The sequence below is a fragment of the Leopardus geoffroyi genome, chromosome E3 (genome assembly GCF_018350155.1).
Source record: "Leopardus geoffroyi isolate Oge1 chromosome E3, O.geoffroyi_Oge1_pat1.0, whole genome shotgun sequence".
NCBI lineage: Eukaryota > Metazoa > Chordata > Mammalia > Carnivora > Felidae > Leopardus > Leopardus geoffroyi.
The window spans coordinates 21,720,267-21,737,672 of record NC_059340.1 but is presented as its reverse complement, the minus strand read 5'-3'; the positions used below and the strand labels follow the sequence as shown (position 1 = coordinate 21,737,672).

The window sequence follows — 17,406 nt, the reverse complement described above, 5'->3', positions numbered from 1 at the left end:
CTTTTCAGCCACGCTTTGCCCCTGAGTCATTGCAGATAATCAGCTTTACCTACAGACGTCATTGGGGGCAAGGGCCTTAATTCCCCTGATGAACCACTTCCTGCCCACTGTTTTTTGTCTGTCCCTCATTAGGGCTATTCTACACTTTTAAGTTGTTTTTATGCTTTGTCATCACGCTGGCGGGGTGGGGGTGGGGGGCCCTTTCAGCATCACCAGCTGTCACCACGGGTACCGGGATTCGAGACCATCTCACTGTCCTACGGTGTAGGTGAGGACAGAGTCTTTGTCAGTGGAAGGAAACAGCAGGAGAAGTCGGGGTCCCCCTGTCCTCTCCTCAACCTGTGGAGAAGTGTATGGGGCCAGATGGTTCTAGACTTGCCATGTGAGTTTACACTCTGGGGGACGGATCCATTCCCTTGCCCTTTCCTGTTTTTGGAAGGCAGACGCATCAGTGTGGGGGGAATGAACAGACTAATGAAGTCCAGCTGTTGGCAAGAGTTTGTCTGGCAAGGCCAGCTCTCGCGCTTGAAGACCTTGGGGCCCGTGCAAAGTTGCAGTATCTTCTGGCAAGGTTGGGGGAGACCCGACTGGAGACCGGGGAATCTGATTACCCTTACAGCCAGGGTAAGCTGTTGGGACACATTGGCTCTTTGCAACACCCCCCGCCCCCCATCATAGATTATTTAATGTACACCTGTAATGGACCATTGTTTGAAAACAGGCATACATACAGAGCAGGGATACTGAGACGCAGCAATTCATGAGGAACAAGAATCCGATAATAAATCAGCAAATTCACCCGAGGCTGACCTTCCCCAGATTTGAGAGTGGCATTCATCCGATAAAAGTCTTACAGGGAGCGCTTCAAAACTAAAGTAAAAAACAGAACGTATAGCAACAATTATAGACAATTTTGCTTTGCATTTATTGGGAGTAATGACTCTCCACACCTGCAATGTGTTATTTGCAGAGAGATGTGCTTGCAAATATCATCCGGAAATCTTTTCTTACATCTTGTCATTTAGAACAACAATTATATGTTTAAAAAAAAATCAGCACAAAATTTAGCATTCTAAACATCAGCTCATAAAGGGAGGTTGTTTTGTCTTTTTTTTTTTATGCCTTGCAACATATAGTAAAACTCTGTCCTGAAACCAACTCATGTTTTTTGTTCTCTGTTTCATAAATAATTTAAGGTAAATCCACCAGCTTTCCATCACATGTTAAGTGGGGACAAGTCAAAACTTGTCTTAATATGATGAAGGATGTTGCACGATCTTTGTAGCATACTGTTCAATGAGACGGTTCTACAATAGAATATGTTTTAAAGAAAGAAGTCACTTATTTATCAATGCTGAAATGATTAAAAACTCCCTACGGGCTTACAGTAGTATATTCACTTACAGGAAGGATTCGTGAGTCAAAGGAGAAGAAGCCGGTGGACTCTTCGTATTTGAACAAGTCGCTTAAGCTGTCTGATCCTCGGTTTCCTTCATCTTGAAAAATCGGAAAGTGGCATCTACTTGGTGGGGTTTTGAGGACTTGCCCAAGGTCATACAGCCAAGAAGATGAGCCAGGTACAGAATAGTTTATCCATTGAACACATTCCTTTTATTTATTTTTTATTTTTTTAATGTTTATTTATTTTTGAGAGAGAGACAGACAGACAGATGGAGCATGAGTAGGGGAGGGGCAGAGAGAGAGGGAGACACAGAATCTGAAGAAGGCTCCAGGCTCTGAGCTGTCAGCACAGAGCCCGATGCGGGGTCTGAACTCGTGAACTGTGAGATCATGACCTGAACCAAAGTGAGACGCTTAACCGACTGAGCCACCCATGTGCCCCTAACACATTCTTTTTACTTATTTTGAGAGAGAATGGGGGGGGGGGGAGGTGCAGAGGGAGAAGGAGCGAGAGAGTAGGAGAGGGACAGAGAGAATCTCAAGCAGGCTCTTCACTGTCAGTGTGGAGTCTGATGTGGGGCTTGAACTCACAAACCATGAGATCATGGCCTGAGCCGAAATCGAGAGTCAGTCGCTTAACCGCAGGTGCTCCGAACACATTTCTCGAGCCCCTACAATGTGTCAGGCTGAGTAAAAAAGAAAGGATGGAAAGTAACCTCAACACTGTAGTGTCAGATCAAAGATTCCAACACAGTGCGAAGTGTGATAATTAAGCATTTCTTTCTGCCTCATTGATAAGGGAAGTGAGATTTCCCTCATATCCCTGAACTAATAATAGGAACTAATATTTGTGGAATGCTTCTTAGGTGCCTGGAGTTGTATTGAATGCTTACTCCCACCGTTACTGCTCACAACAAACCCACCAAGTGGTCACTAGAATTATCTACCGATGAAGAAATGGAAACCCAGAGAAATTAAGTAACGAGTCAGGGGTAAAGGTGGGTACTGAACCCTGAAAGCTTGCTTTCAGAGCCCACACATTTAACCACCACACATTGGCCAGGAACAATCTTAAAAGCTAAGAAAATTGATATACAGGGTGAAGATTATCGTCTCGATTCAGGAATAAGGCTCCAAAAGGGTGTGGTGACGTTGCTCTGTTCTGGAAAACTGGTTAAGAACTTGACTATGGCAGGGAGGCCAGAACAGGATGAAAGGAGTTTGAGAGGGAGAGGCAATGATGCTGTTCACGGACTAATATTTTATGGTAAAGATCAGAAGAAATTCCATGAAAGGAATACAAGTAGGAGGGGCAGAGAGGAAGGAGTTGCTATTTCAAGAATAACAGTCCAGGGATGCCTGGGTGGCTCAGTCAGTTGAGCGTCTGACTTCGACTCAGGTCACGATCTCACGGTTTGTGGGTTCGAGCCCCACGTCAGGCTCTGTGCTTGGAATCTGGAGCCTGCTTCCGATTCTGTCTCCCTCTCTCTGCCCCTCCCCAACTTGTGCGCCCAAGCATGCTCTGTCTCTCTCTCTCTGTTTCAGAAATAAATAAATAAACTTAAAAAGAAAAAGTGACAGCTGAGGAGGTACTTAGATGTTGGGAATTGGATACACAACATCCCCACTTTGATGTTGGGAATTGGATACAGGGTTGGCGTGTACAGGTAAAATTAGGAGTGTCTTACCTGGGAGGATGTTCTGGCAGAGAGGTAATTCCCAGGTAACTCAGCGTACGCCTCCTGGGGTGAGTCTGGTAGAAACCATTGGTTTCTGCAGAACTGGCGGAGTCAGATCTACCTGAATAGATGAGCTTGCGGTTGTGCGTCCTGCCATAGTCCCCAGAGCACATGACGGCGGCACCCTGGCCTCTCACCCCCCACCACCTGAAGGATGGAGGCATTGTGGAGGAGGAGTGACCCCGGGAGGAAATGGCATCCCCAGCGAGGCAAATAGGGGTGCCCTTTTAAGGAGAGCCATTCGGCAGCTCACATGGCTTCGAGAAGCAGGGGGGCGGCAACTTCGCGTGTAGCACTAACTGAGCTGGGCAAGGCTGGACTGGGTCAGGCGCCTGAGTCCGCGTACCTGGCCTCTTTTTCCTCACTGCCGGGGTCCTCAGCAGAGTTGTGAAGTTGATGATGCCTCCGCAGCCGTTGGAAGGAACGCATAGTAACCAGGAATCTTGCTGTTCGGAGCGACAGAATCACCAGCTCAAACTGGCGTCCGTTGAAAAAGGCGGGGTGGGGGCGGATGTCTGGACTCCCTGGCCAAGTCCTTTGGGTCTACGAGTTAAAGGTCCAGGGATTTAGACAGTAATGTCAGGTTTTTCTCTCTCCTTTTCTGTCTCCTTTCTTTTTCTCTGTATTGTTTCCATTGGAGGCAGTCTCTCCCCAATTAGCCATAAAGACAGACGTGCGTGGCTTCAGAATTGCATGGCCCTTGGTACCTAAGATCTTGGAAGGAAGGAAAGCATCCCTGTGGATCGGGATTGGCCAGACGCCCACCTGTGGGAATAACCACTGTTTGACGAGGTAAGATATGCCAGTTGGAGAGCCTGCGTCAGGAGAGGCAGAGCCCCATGCGTAGCTCACAGCCCAGTAGCTGGGGAGAGCAGCAGAGCAAGCAAGGGGCTTGCCAATGCTGGGCTGACATGTGTCCCTGTTTCCTCCAAGCCAGTATTACTCAAAGTGTGGCCTTACCCACTAACAGCAGCAACGTCACTTGGGCACTTGAACATTTCTGGGCTCCGGTCAGACTTGCTGAATCCGGAATCCGTTTCCACGGCCTTCCATTGTGATTTTATAGGTGCCAAAGTTTGGGGACCCCTCTTGCGTTCGGCGAGTCCCTTTTACGTCCTCTGTATCTATTTTCTTCCCTCGGTTGTTTTTCAAAATGCAGCCAGAGGGGCGCCTGGGTGGCGCAGTCGGTTAAGCGTCCGACTTCAGCCAGGTCACGATCTCGCGGTCCGTGAGTTCGAGCCCCGCGTCGGGCTCTGGGCTGATGGCTCAGAGCCTGGAGCCTGTTTCCGATTCTGTGTCTCCCTCTCTCTCTGCCCCTCCCCTGTTCATGCTCTGTCTCTCTCTGTCCCAAAAATAAATAAACGTTGGAAAAAAATTAAAAAAAAAAAAAATGCAGCCAGAGCCCTGGGAAGCGATCCCTCCTCTATACTTGGGCAAGACATTTGTCCCTTCCAACTGGGCAAAGCCCCAGGAGTTCCTTACTCACGAGGCACGATCCACCAGAGATCGTTTTACTACTATTACTCCTTTACCGTGAGATCATGACCTGACCTGAAGCCGGAGGCTTGACCAACTGAGGCCACCCAGGCGCCCCTCTCTTACTAAATTTTTTCTTCTTTCATCTTGGTGGCTGAGAAAGAGCAAGGTTTTTTAGTATTCTCGTCTAGTAACAGATATCACTTAGAAATCCATTTTATAATCATTTAAACTGGTTTGCTTTGGGTCTATTTACATAATTCCGTGAGACGCATGGAAAGAGAGGCAGAGTGTTATTTTTCTGCAGCCAAATACACGGAAAAGAGCACTTTCTGAGGTAATTACCACTTCGGTGCTCCCCACGCAGTTAGAGGGCACCGTGAAGAAGTGTGCCTCGTGGGCCCAGGGCCACCGAAGTGTGGCAAGAATGTGCTTTCTACCCGGGAAAGGCAAACAACACACTTGGTATGAAGCCTGTTTACTACTGTGAATAATTTGCATGAAGGTTCTGGAGCAGTGGCTTCCTGTGCATGGTGGGAGCTCATCTCGGAGCAAACAAGGCACTTTCAAGACCACTGAGGGGTAGTGGTCTGGGGGACAGACCCGTGACCGCGGGCCAGCGGGACTGACAATGCCAGTCACTCCTGCTGAGGATCGAATCAGAGAGTTACACCTCCCAGTGGACGCCCGCAGGGGCTTTTTAAGGGGAGAGATCTGTTTCTTCGGGGCCACTGGAAGTGGTAGAGAAATTTGTGCTTCAGTCACATGAAGGCTTGTGCATAAGGAAGGGGCATGGAGTTTTCTGGAGATGTGAGCAAAGGGTTATCCTGAGTGACTCTAGTATCCCGCCACCTCCTAGTACTTTGTTTTCTGTGATCATCTAGACTTTATTATTTTTTTAACGTTTATTTATTTTGAGAGAGAGAGACACAGAGTGTGAGTGGGGGAGGGGCAGAGAGAGAGGGAGACACAGAATCGGAAACAGGCTCCAGGCTCCGAGCTGTCAGCGCAGAGCCCGACGCGGGGCTCAAACTCACGGACCGCGAGATCACGACCTGACTGAAGTCGGACGCTTGACCGACTGAGCCACCCAGGCGCCCCTGTGTTCATGTAGACTTGAGATCTCTCTCCCCTTCCTTTTCTCTTGCCCCTGCCCCCACCTCCACCTCCCATGCAGATTTTGCCATTTCTCTGGTGGCTGCCGGATGCTGATGATCCAAACTCTGGCCCTGCGTAAAACTCAAGTTCTGGTAACCCGTTCACAGCCTACTAGCATCTCGAACAATGCGTGAATACCTGTGCATTTATTATGTCCCTACCATACTCCAGGGGACAGCCTGGCACCATGTGTAAAGATGAATACGACCTTTACCCTCACTTTAACCTCAAGGAGCTCAGTGAATAGGTTTCGTTTAAGGCTTCGTCTCAGAACTAATGACGTGGAGCGTTCTGCATTGCTGCGCGTCTAAAACAGAGGTTTGTAAGCTGGGGCCACGACTGTCTAGACATCTGTGAGTAGAGTTTAGATATACTTGAAGATGGAAAAATTACATCTTTCATGTTACTTGCCTATTGTTCTTGTGACCTTTCTTGGTGACCTTGTTTATCTCTACGGCTTGCGTTTCATTTCCAAACAGGGATTCACAATTATACTTGTAGGTCAGCTAAGTGGGCCCCCGGGGCTTGCTTACATAAACTCTGGTGGTAGTTGCCAGGATGCTGGGCTTTTATCCAAATGCCATCCCACCTACCACCTTCTTGTCACTAGCCTGCTATCATCCCCATCCTCCTTTCTTCTAATCCAATTAATCATTCCAGTTGCTTCTCATTGGCTTATTTTTGCTCAGACTCTTAAGGCCAGCTTTGCCCATGAAATGTTGAGTAGGAGTTTAGCGCCCAAGGCCATTGGCTCACTGTCAACTCATTCTTGCTCCTGGGGCTGTGTACTTGTTACTTGGATCTATGCCACCTGCAGTTTTGGGCACAAGCCTCAACTGACCACTCTGGACGTGCCCCAGCTTGAGTGCCTGACTTTTGGAATCTGTCTTTGCATCTTTGTCTTGTCCTCACAAACCAACTTTTCCTTTGGAGTCACGTAGGGGGCATACTGAGTTCAAATCCTGGCCCTGCCTCTTTTTAGCTGTGTGGCATTGGACTAATTAGTTAATTTCTCAAAGTCTCATTTTCCTAATCTGTAAAAGGGCACAAATAATACTTCTAGAACGGATTATATAGATCAAATGATTATATATATATATAATATATATATATAGATATAGATTATATAGATTATATAGCCAGTCTTCGCTATGTGTTAGTTATGATCATCATTTGCATTTTTATTTATAATTGTTATTATTAGTTACATGTATTATATGCTTTAGTTATAATCATTATTGTTAATTACCAGCAAAGATTGAGTACAGATAATAGTAGATTAGTAACCATGGCTTTGAATAAACCGTCCTTCCTCCCCCTCCCCCCCCCCCCGCCCCCTTTGGCTTATTTACTTTAAGAGAGAGAGAATGCTAAGGGAGGGAGGCAGAGAGACAGAGAGAGAATCTTAAGCAGGCTCCCCGCTATCAGCACAGAGCCCCACGTGGGCTCCGTCCCACGACCCGTAAGGTCATAACCTGGGTCGAAATCAAGAGTTGGTCCCTCAAACGACTAAGCCACCCAGACGCCCCTGAATAAACAGTTGTAGGCAATACATGAGGCATGTGATAAAGAAAGACAAGTTTTAGGAAACACTATGGTGTTGCAAGTGAGTCATGACTTGTGCTCTTTTATGCGGGTGGTGGTCAGAGTAGGATCAGGCTGTAATGGGCTTTATCTGCAAATCCCAATGGTGGTATGGCTAAGGTGGGTGGGTTCCTGAGAATTAAAACCCATTTTAGGATGGAGTTTTTGAGTTGTCTTCAGCCGAGTCCAAGTGTCCAGCCTTTTGAGCCTCCTGCCCAAAACCCATGGACCTCCATTGCCCCTTGTTTACTGTAGCAATGCCCTGTAATGTCAGAAGCTAACCTACAACAGATAGTGAAAGATACATGAAATTGATCTTACCCGCACCCCCATCACTACCACACAATATACTGATTTCCTCCCTGTTTTCTTCTCCTCCTCCTTCTTCATCATTATCATTATCGTGGCCCACACGACCATCATCCACCCCCTCCTCCTCCTCCTCCTCCTCTTTCCTGCTCCTCCTTTCCTGCTCCTCCTTTCAGTATACTTTTCTCACTGGATTCTTTCCACACCCCATCTCCAAATATTAGAAATAAGGATACACACTTACTAATGCTTTATAAATGCTGTCATAGCTTTATGGAGAATAGCACTCTAAGACGCTTTATAAAATAACTCTTCACTTTCAAGATCTTTCTAAAGGGAAGGATTTGCATCTCAGCTCCCAAATGCCTGCTTTCACCAAGAGGAAGATGGAGATGACAACCTTTATGTTTCCATTTATCTTTTGACCGAAAGCCAGAAAGGTTTTATTTAGTGGCGGTTGATGTAGCTTGCTGCTTCCTTTGGCTATATTTTTTAAATTGTTAATGATGAAAACTACATGGGTAACTCGTGAATACATTCTTCTTGTAAAAGATTTAAATGATCCCAATGTATCCATAATGTTGAGTCTTCATTCAAATACCTCTACCTTTGAGTGCACTCTATCCCCAGAGGTGATCACTGTTCACAGTTTGATGTGGATTCTTCCAGCCCTTTTCATTTTGAAACACACACAGACACACCCACACACATTTCAATAATCTATATATTGTTTTTGAAACAACTTTATTGAGGAATAAGTGACCCATGATAATCGGTACGTATTTAAAGTGTGCAATTTGGTAAATTTTGACATTTGCGTACATCTGTGAATCCATCACCACAATCAAAAGAATGAACATACCCATCATCCTTTGATGTTTCCAGGGGCCCTTTTGTAGTCCCTCCCTCTTGCCCCTCACCCCAACCCACTTCTCCCCGGGCAACCACTGATGTGCACTCTCACTACACATTAGTTTGCATTTCGTAGAATTTGTTGAAATGGAATTAAACAGTATGTGTGCCTGTCTGGTTTCTGGCACTCAGCATAATTATTTTGAGTTTCACTCAACATGCACTTGTCGCCTATGTATTAGTCATTCATTACTTTTTATTGCTGCATTGTGTGGATGTCTCCATTTCCTTATCCAGTCACCTACTGAAGGACATTTGGGTTGTTTCTGGTCTGGGGCTATTACAAACGAAGCTCCTATGATCATTTGTGTGTAAGTCTTTGTAAGGATATACACTTTCCTTTATTTTTTTTTCTTAAAAATTTTTTAAATGTTATTTATTTTTGAGAGAGAGAGCGAGCGGGAGAAGGGCAGAGAGAGAGGGAGACACAGAATCGGAAGCAGGCTCCAGGCTCCGAGTTGTCAGCACAGAGCCCAACGCAAGGCTCGAACCCATGAGCCGTGGGATCGTGACCTGAACCAAAGTCAGACGCTTAACCTACTGAGCCACCTAGGTGCCCCTCCTTTTTCCTTTAAATACCTAGGCCTGGAATGGCTGGAACATATGATAGGTATACGTTTGACTTCTTAAGAAACTGGCGAAGTGTTTCCCAAGGTGCTTGTACCATTTTCATTCCCACCAGTAATTCCTCTGCATCCTCACCAACACTTGGTATCTTTACCCTTTTAATTTCAGCCATTCTGTTAGGCGTGTAAGGGCCCCTCGCTGTGGTATTCATTTGCATTTCTTCAGTGACTAATGTTGAGCATCTTTTCATTTGCTTGTTTTCCATCTCTCTGTCTCCCTTGGTGAAGGGGCCATTCAAATCTTTTGCTCAGTTAAAAAAAAAAAACAGTTTTTAAAAACTGAGTTTTGGGGCGCCTGGGTGGCGCAGTCGGTTAAGCGTCCGACTTCAGCCAGGTCACGATCTTGCGGTCCGTGAGTTCGAGCCCCGCGTCGGGCTCTGGGCTGATGGCTCAGAGCCTGGAGCCTGTTTCCGATTCTGTGTCTCCCTCTCTCTCTGCCCCTCCCCCGTTCATGCTCTGTCTCTCTCTGTCCCCCAAAAAAAAAATAAAAAAAAAAAAACAAAAAAAACTGAGTTTTGAAAATTCTTTACCCATTCTGAATAGAGTCCTTTATCACTGATAATTGATTTGCAAATACTTCTCCCATACTTTGGCTTGCTTTTCCATTGTCTTAAACTGTTTCTTCGAAGAACAGAAATTTTCAATTTCGATGATGCCCAGTTTATCAATTTGTTTTTACATGGGTCATGCTTTTGCTGTGGGATCCAAGGAATCTCTGTGTAAATCGAGGTCACAAAAGTTTTCACCTATGATTATTGTTCTGGGAGTTTTATAGTTTTACATTTTATATTTAAGTCTGTAATCGTTTTGAGTTAATTTTTGTATATGGTGTGAGGTACATATCACAATTTATTCGATTTTACGAATATTAGTTTCTGTGTATGGATATCAAATTGTTCCAGTACCATTGGTTGAAAAGACAATCCTTTATCCACTAGATTGCTCTTGTAACTTGGTTGAAAACCAGGACTCTGTTTTGTTCCATTGATCTACGCCAATACCGTTCTATCCTTATTATTGAGGCTTTATAGTAAGTTTTGAAATTAGGTACTGTTACTTTTCGTCCAGCTTTAGTTAACTTTTTCAATGTTGTTCCGGCTCTTTGAAGTTCTTTCCATGTAAATTAATAACAATTTCCATATAAATTATAGAATCAGTTGGTTGATTCCTACATAAAAATCCTGCTGGGGATTTTTAAATGGGATTGAATGGAATCTATGGAAAATTGCAGAAGAACTGATATCTGGAATGTATTGAATCTTCTGACCCATAAACACCATATGTCTCTTCATGTAAGTTTTCTTTAATTTCTCTCAGCCATGACTTGCGTTGTTCGGTGTCTAGGCTTCTCACGTCTTTTTCTTTTTCAAATGTATCCTTAAGTATTTCATATTTCTTGATTTATAAAGGCTATCCGTTGTCGATTATTGCTAGTAATCCAAATACACATGATTGTTATCATGGATCTTACGTCCTGCAATCTTGCCAAACACGCTTGTTCAGATCCAGTCGCTTTTCTCTTCATTCTGTGAAATTTCCTACATAATCAATCATGTCATCTGTGAAGAAGGGCAGGTGTAATGTTTCTTTTACAACCTCAATGCCCTTTTCCTTGACCGATTATACTGGGTAGAGCTTTCACTTCATTGTTGAATAGAAGTCATGGGAGCAGATGCGTTTGTCTTCCTCTTTATCTTAGAAGGAAAACATTCTTTTTTTTTTTTTTTTTTCAAGATTTTAGTTTTTAAAGTAATGTCGACACCCGATGTGGAGCTTGAACTCGCAACCCCAAGATCAAGGGTTGCACGCTCCATCAACTGAGCCAGCCAGGAGCCCTGCAAACGTTCCATTTTTTAACCATTACATATGATGCTACCTGTAGATTTTTAGTAGATGCCCTTAATCAAGTTAAGAAAGTTCCATTCTATTTCTAGTTTGTTGAAAGTTCTTTATTATTTTTTTTAATCAGGAATGAATCCTGGGTTTTGTCAAATGCATTTTCCTATTGAAATGATCGTATGTTGTTTTCCCTCTTAGTTTGTTGATATTGTGAATTGCATAGATTGATATATATTTTTTTTAGCATAAATTGATTTTTTGATGTTAAGTTAATCTGTATTCCTGGGAAAACTCCATTTGGTCATGATGTATTATCTCATTTATATATTGTTGAATTCAATTTACTGAAATTTTGTTAACGATCTTTGCATCTATGTCCATTAAGGATATTGGTCTGTTGGTTTTTCTAGTAATGTCGTTACCTGGTTTTGCCATCAGTATAGTGATGGCCTCAGAATGAGTTGTGCAGTACGCCAACCTCTAATTTTCTGAAGAAGTTTGTGTAGACTTGCTATTACTTTCTCTTACATTTTCAGTAGAATTTACTGCGGAAGACACTTGGACCTGACATTTTCTCTGTGGGAAGATTTCTAACTACAGTTACACTTCCTTTCACAGATTTAGAAAGACTTAGGATACCGATTTCTTTTTAAGAAAGCTTTGGCGATTTGTGTTTTTCAAGGAATTTGCCAATTTCATTTAAGCAGTCATATTTTTTGGCATAACGTTGTTCATCATATTTTCATAATTATTCTTTTAATATCTGTAGATTCTGTAATAATTTAACTTCTCTCACTCCTGATGTTAACTTGTTTTCTATCTGCCCCACTCTCCGCCCTCCCCCCCCCCCCGCCCCCAATCTGCCATTTTATTTCTCTTTTCAAGGAACTAGGTTTTGGTTCCATTGCTTTTTTTTTCCCCCCCATTCTGTTTTCTGTTTCACTAATATTTACTTTGATTTGTTCTTTTCTTTCTTTCTTTCTTTCCTTCTTTCTTTCTTTCTTTCTTTCTTTCTTTCTTTCTTTCTTTTTTCTTTCTTTCTCTCTCTTCTTTTTTCTCTCCTTCCTGCCTCTTTCTTTCTTTCTTTCTTTCTTTCTTTCTTTCTTTCTTTCTAAATATGAGAGAAAGAGAGAGCGAGAGCACATGAGCAGTGGAGAGGGGCTGAGGGAGAGAGAATTTTAAGCAGGCTCCAGGCTCAGTGCAGAGCCCAATGTGGGGCTTGATCCCACGACACTGGGGTCATGACCTGAGCCCAAATCAAGAATCAGGTGCTCAAGCAACTGAGCCATCCAGGCAACCCTTACTTTGATTTCCATTAGTTCCTTTCTTATGGGGTTACTTTGGATATAATCCACTCTTCTTACTCTAGTTTTTTGAAGGTGGAAGTTAAGGTCATTGATGAGACATTTCTTCTCTGATTTACCCCTCTAAGTTCTGTGTTAATGCAAGTTCTTACCTCCTTTGTTTCCTGTCTCTCGGGTTCACTGTTCTTCACTGCTTAGTATCCAATCTCCTACAAATTATTGTTTCGTATATTAAGTCCACTTTTTTGGTTGTTTCAGATGGGAGGGTAAATCTGGGTTCTGGTATTCCATTTTGGCTAGAAATGGAGGTGTACGTATTTCTTTGCACTTTGATTTTTTAAAAAATGCCTCTGGGGCAACTGGGTGCCTCAGTCGCCCAGCATCTGACTCTTGATTTTGGCTCAGGTCATGATCTCATGGTTTGTGGGATTAAGCCCTTGCATTGGGCTCTGTGCTGACAATGTGGAGCTTGCTTCAGATTCTCTCTCTCTCCCTCTCTCCTGCCCACCCCCTCTCAAAATAAAATAAATAAAACTTTTTTTTTTAATGTCTCAACTGTGTTTTCATTTCTCTCATAGATAGACTTCTTTTTTTCTTTAAAAAAAAAGTTTGTTTAATGTTTATTCATTTTGGGGAGACAAGTTGGGGAGGGGCAGAGAGAGAGGGAGACACAGACTCCGAAACAGGCTCCAGGCTCTGAGCTGTCAGCATAGAGCCTGACGCCGGGCTCGAACCCACGAACCATGGGATCATGACCTGAGCTGAAGTCGGCCTGAGCCACCCAGGCACCCCTCTGATTTCTCTATTGAAATTATTTTTATGGAAGTTCTTCTTTAAGGCTCTTGCTGGTCTTTTTTTTTTTTTTTAATAGTTCCAATTTTTTAAAATTTTTTTTTTCAACGTTTATTTTTATTTTTGGGACAGAGAGAGACAGAGCATGAACGGGGGAGGGTCAGAGAGAGAGGGAGACACAGAATCGGAAACAGGCTCCAGGCTCTGAGCTGTCAGCACAGAGCCCGACGCGGGGCTCGAACTCACGGACCGCGAGATCGTGACCTGGCTGAAGTCGGACGCTTAACTGACTGCGCCACCCAGGCGCCCCTCTTGCTGGTCTTTGTATCTTGTTTATGCTCTCCTTTGTCTTTAAGAAGTTTTTAATTTTATGCAGTCGAAACAGTAAATTTTTCCTTAAGGGTGTTGGGCTTTATGTTTTGTCAAGGAAGGGATTCTGGATTCCAAGAATATGGACACAACATCTCCACAGATACATTCTATATTCCAAGAAGATAAACATATTCTCTTGCATTTTCATCTACTATCTTAAAAGCTTTATTTTTCATGCTGTACTTTTGTCTCTCTGGGATCTATATTTATATGTAATGTGTACGTGTGTGTGAGATGTGATAAGAATTTAACTTTTTTATCTCAAACGGATATATAGTTGTCCCAATACCACGTATGGAGTATAACGTGTCACCTCTAACTCAAACTATATCGCTAGGTAACTATATGTACATGGATCTGTTATGAGACGTTATTGAATTGTGTTGATTTTTTCACCAATATCAAGTTGTCTAGGAGCTGTATGGTATATTTTGATACCTGGTAGGTTAGTCTCCACTCAGTTGCTCAAGCATAGTGAATGGCATGGGTGAAGGTGCAAAATCAGGAAGGAACATCATGTAATCAAGGTGCCATTATGTACTGTATTATTACTCGAGAATAAACTATAAGGAAGTGAGGAAGTAAGGCTAGAAAAATAGGCAGGTCTTGAAGCAGGCTGTATACCATGCTGAGGGGCTTGGAGAGTCATTAAAAGATGAATCTTGATGTATTCCTCATTCCTCGTGCATTCATTAAGCACTAACTATACCAGATATGGTGCCCCATACTTTATACTCACATTCTCACTTTCTACAATACTACCTTTGAAGTATGCATTCTACCATTGCCCCCTTTCATAAATGATGAAAATTAAGTTTTGAAGAAGTTAGCTCACCTACGCTGTGGAGTTGGACCCTAGATTTGTCCGAGTCTGCCCTCAACCCTGCAGCACCTTACCTGTTGGTTGATGAACAGCCTTATATCTGGGCGTCTCCCAACATATACAATAAAGACGTCACCCTCTGCTCCGTGCAAATTTTTCTTTATTATTATTCTCAGTGGATATAAATTCAAAATTCATCTGCCTGAAGGAAGATATATAAAGTTTTTATGTTAGACTCATTCTGTATTTCTGAAGACTCTGGCATACTTGGGAATTTGATACTTCATTGAGAAATATCTTTTTTTCTATCTTGCCTCATTTAAGGCCTGTACATCTATCTGGGCTTTTGACAGACCCACTCTTTCTCGATGGAGACTAACTTACTAGAGCCTGTAATCTTTAGTTAAATTCAATCAGCCAACCTCATTTTTTAGGACTAAAACAGTGCATCTCCTGAACTGCCTTCCCCTGAGCTCTCATGACCTCTCTCCCTCTCCATGCATCCTACTAGCATGGAGATCTGCTATGATGAAAGTATTTGATTTCAGGAACTTACTTTAGAGGGTCTGTTTTCCTCCCTGAGTTAGAGAAATACCCAGTAGAAGAGATTAAAATAAGTCTTGCCAATAAAGTAAGGAAATCTCAGAGTATTGGCCACAAGTGGAAGGGAATTTTCCAAGATTAACTGTGATTGAGGTCTAGTTCAAAGGGTAAAGCCCATCGCAGCTGCTATGCCCTCTTCCTGGAGAATGTCTGTCCCCACACCGCAGGGATGTGGGGGAGCCATTTTTGAACCACCCCTTCCTGCCCCCCACTCCCCCGGCCACAGCTCGTTGAACAAGGAGTAGACACTTGACCTTCAATGGAGCTGTGAGGTTCAAAAGACCAGTGATATTCTTCCTCTTAGGAACTTGGAATTGGGACTCGAAATGTGATTGATTTTCAGCTGGTTATTGTGAAAGGAGAACATGCAAATTTGGGAGTTGTGGGGCAGCCACAGTTGGCCATTAACTCTCCGACTCAGCCAAAGCTAGTCTGAGAGAGGGAATAAAGCAGAGATGGAAGCAGAGATGACAGGCCATCTGGCCCCAGAAAGGGAGTGAGGAAGGGTGAGAAGGAGGCAGGGTGAGAAGGGTTGCAGGGGAGGGGGGCGGCGGGAGAGACAGGGAGAGAGAGAAAAGGCTGGGCGGGTTTCTGACTTCTTTCCAGCTTCTGCTTCTGTCGCTTGTTGGGAACTCTGGCTGTACTCTCTAACCTTCAGTTCCAAGCCATGCCCCGTATTATCATGTCCTTTTTTTTTAAGTTTTTGAGATGACACAAAGAACCTTGATTAAGACACGTTTGCTCCGGGCGCCTGGGTGGCCCAGTCGCTTAAGCGTCCAACTCCGGCTCAGGTCATGATCTCACAGTTCAAGAGTTCTTGCCCCATGTTGGGCTCTGTGCTGACAGCTCAGAGCCTGGAGCCTGCTTCGGATTCTGTGTCCCCCTCTCTGTCTGCCCCCACCCCCTCTCTGTTTCTCTCTCTCTCAAATATAAACATTGAGAAAAAAAAAAAAAAGACACGCTTGTTCTTTGGTGCCTCTCCCATTGAGGAATAACAAATAGAAATCAGCGAGTGTCCCGGGGTGATAGTTGGATATGCATGGGTGAAAGGGTACTCACGGAAGCTAACCCTCAAATCGCTGAAGTTAGTGCATGAAAACACAGAGCGACTCTGTAAAAACAATGTGTTGGGACGTTTTCCTGATCCTCCGCAGACAGACGTGGCGTCTATGGATTCGTTGGAATTTCAGATAGACGGCCCAGCGGGAGAGAGGAGTTGGAACAGGGCACTGGAAGCATCCACTGGGGGTGGGAGGAGTTATGTAGAAGTTCAGCCAAATGGGCAGAACACGAGGTCAGAGTGGCACAGTGAGCTTGGATCACAGTTCAGGAAAATGAGGATTACCAGGGTCGGAGCTAAACGAGCAGAGTGTCCTAACAGGTGGGTCTAAAGTGATGGTTAAAAGCCTACAAGGTCGTGAGCAGAAGGGATTCAGCCATAATGATCTGAATTATTGTTTGCAGGGCGATGTTTTATGATGTTTCACAGGAAGTATCTCATGTTGTCCAAAGGGAACACTGGTTGTTAGCCCCGATGCCAAGTGGGAAGCGACTTCTTTCTCCAAAAAGGGTTTTTTCCATGACCCCTCTCAATACCAGTTGTGCGCGGAGTGCTATTCATAGCACAAAGACTTCATCCCACAAGCGGTCAAACTCAAAGAGCTTTTATGAGAATGGAATAGAATTAAATAGGAAGTATGCAAATACTCAGTAAATGTTAGCTATGGTTGGGATCACTCTTACTACCGCTGCAGCTAATTACTGTCAGTGCCTGGACCATAGAACTCAATGCCTAATATTTGCTTTATACAATAAAACTCTTGATTTTTTCTTTTCTCACCGTTAATCCAACTCTTTGCAGCTGACCACATTGAGATGCTGCCTTTTGATTCTTGACCACTAAGAATGGTGTCTTTGTGGTATGCCTTGTACAATGCCTTCTTTTGCAGTGAGACCCCTGGAGGGGACACCGGGAGAGGACCCTTGCCCCAGGTTCAGAGAATCTTCGTTGGAGAGAGTCTTTCGAGGTCGCTTCCCTTCCAACAACTAGCTCCCCCGCCTAAACTTCTTTGACGGATATTCATCTCATTTATTACCGATCACTGCCCGGCACAGGGACCTTTCTTCCCTCCTGGGGCGGGCCATTCCAGTGTGGGATGGCTTTGGCTGTTTCTGCCGACTTGAAATATGCTTCACTGGAGTTTTTATTTCCTGCCTCTGGCACCACACAGAGTAAATACAATCTTCCTCACAACAGAAGTCAGCTCACGGGTGTTCCGCGAGCCTGCTTTCTGCAGCTTACTCCGTTCTTCAGGCCATGCCGCGTCTTACATGGCGTGTAGGCTTCTTGCCGGGGCGGGCTCCAGTGTCTCTTTGAAAAGATGTGTCACTTAACATTGGACGACAGCTTTCTGGGCTGCCCAGATAGCAGACAGGGGTCGTCTCATCTCTCCCTGGATCTGAATGTT

At 44.2% G+C, this 17,406-nt stretch overlaps 2 long non-coding RNA genes across 4 annotated transcripts in view; one reads left to right on the top strand and one right to left on the bottom strand.

The window, feature by feature from the left end:
* Positions 1-17,406, top strand: part of LOC123589038 — a 48,500-nt gene that overhangs the window by 4,426 nt on the left and 26,668 nt on the right. For both annotated transcript variants that reach the window (XR_006708131.1, XR_006708130.1), the window contains one exon: positions 1,407-1,577. This is a non-coding gene — a long non-coding RNA (uncharacterized LOC123589038). The remainder of the gene's footprint in view (positions 1-1,406; positions 1,578-17,406) is intronic.
* Positions 908-3,926, bottom strand: LOC123589039. Of its 2 annotated transcripts, XR_006708133.1 has the most exons (3): positions 3,487-3,926; positions 3,090-3,201; positions 908-1,307 (listed from the first exon to the last, which is right to left on the bottom strand). It is a non-coding gene; the product is annotated as an uncharacterized LOC123589039 (long non-coding RNA). The 2 variants fall into 2 exon arrangements; XR_006708132.1 differs by having other exon boundaries at positions 3,090-3,926.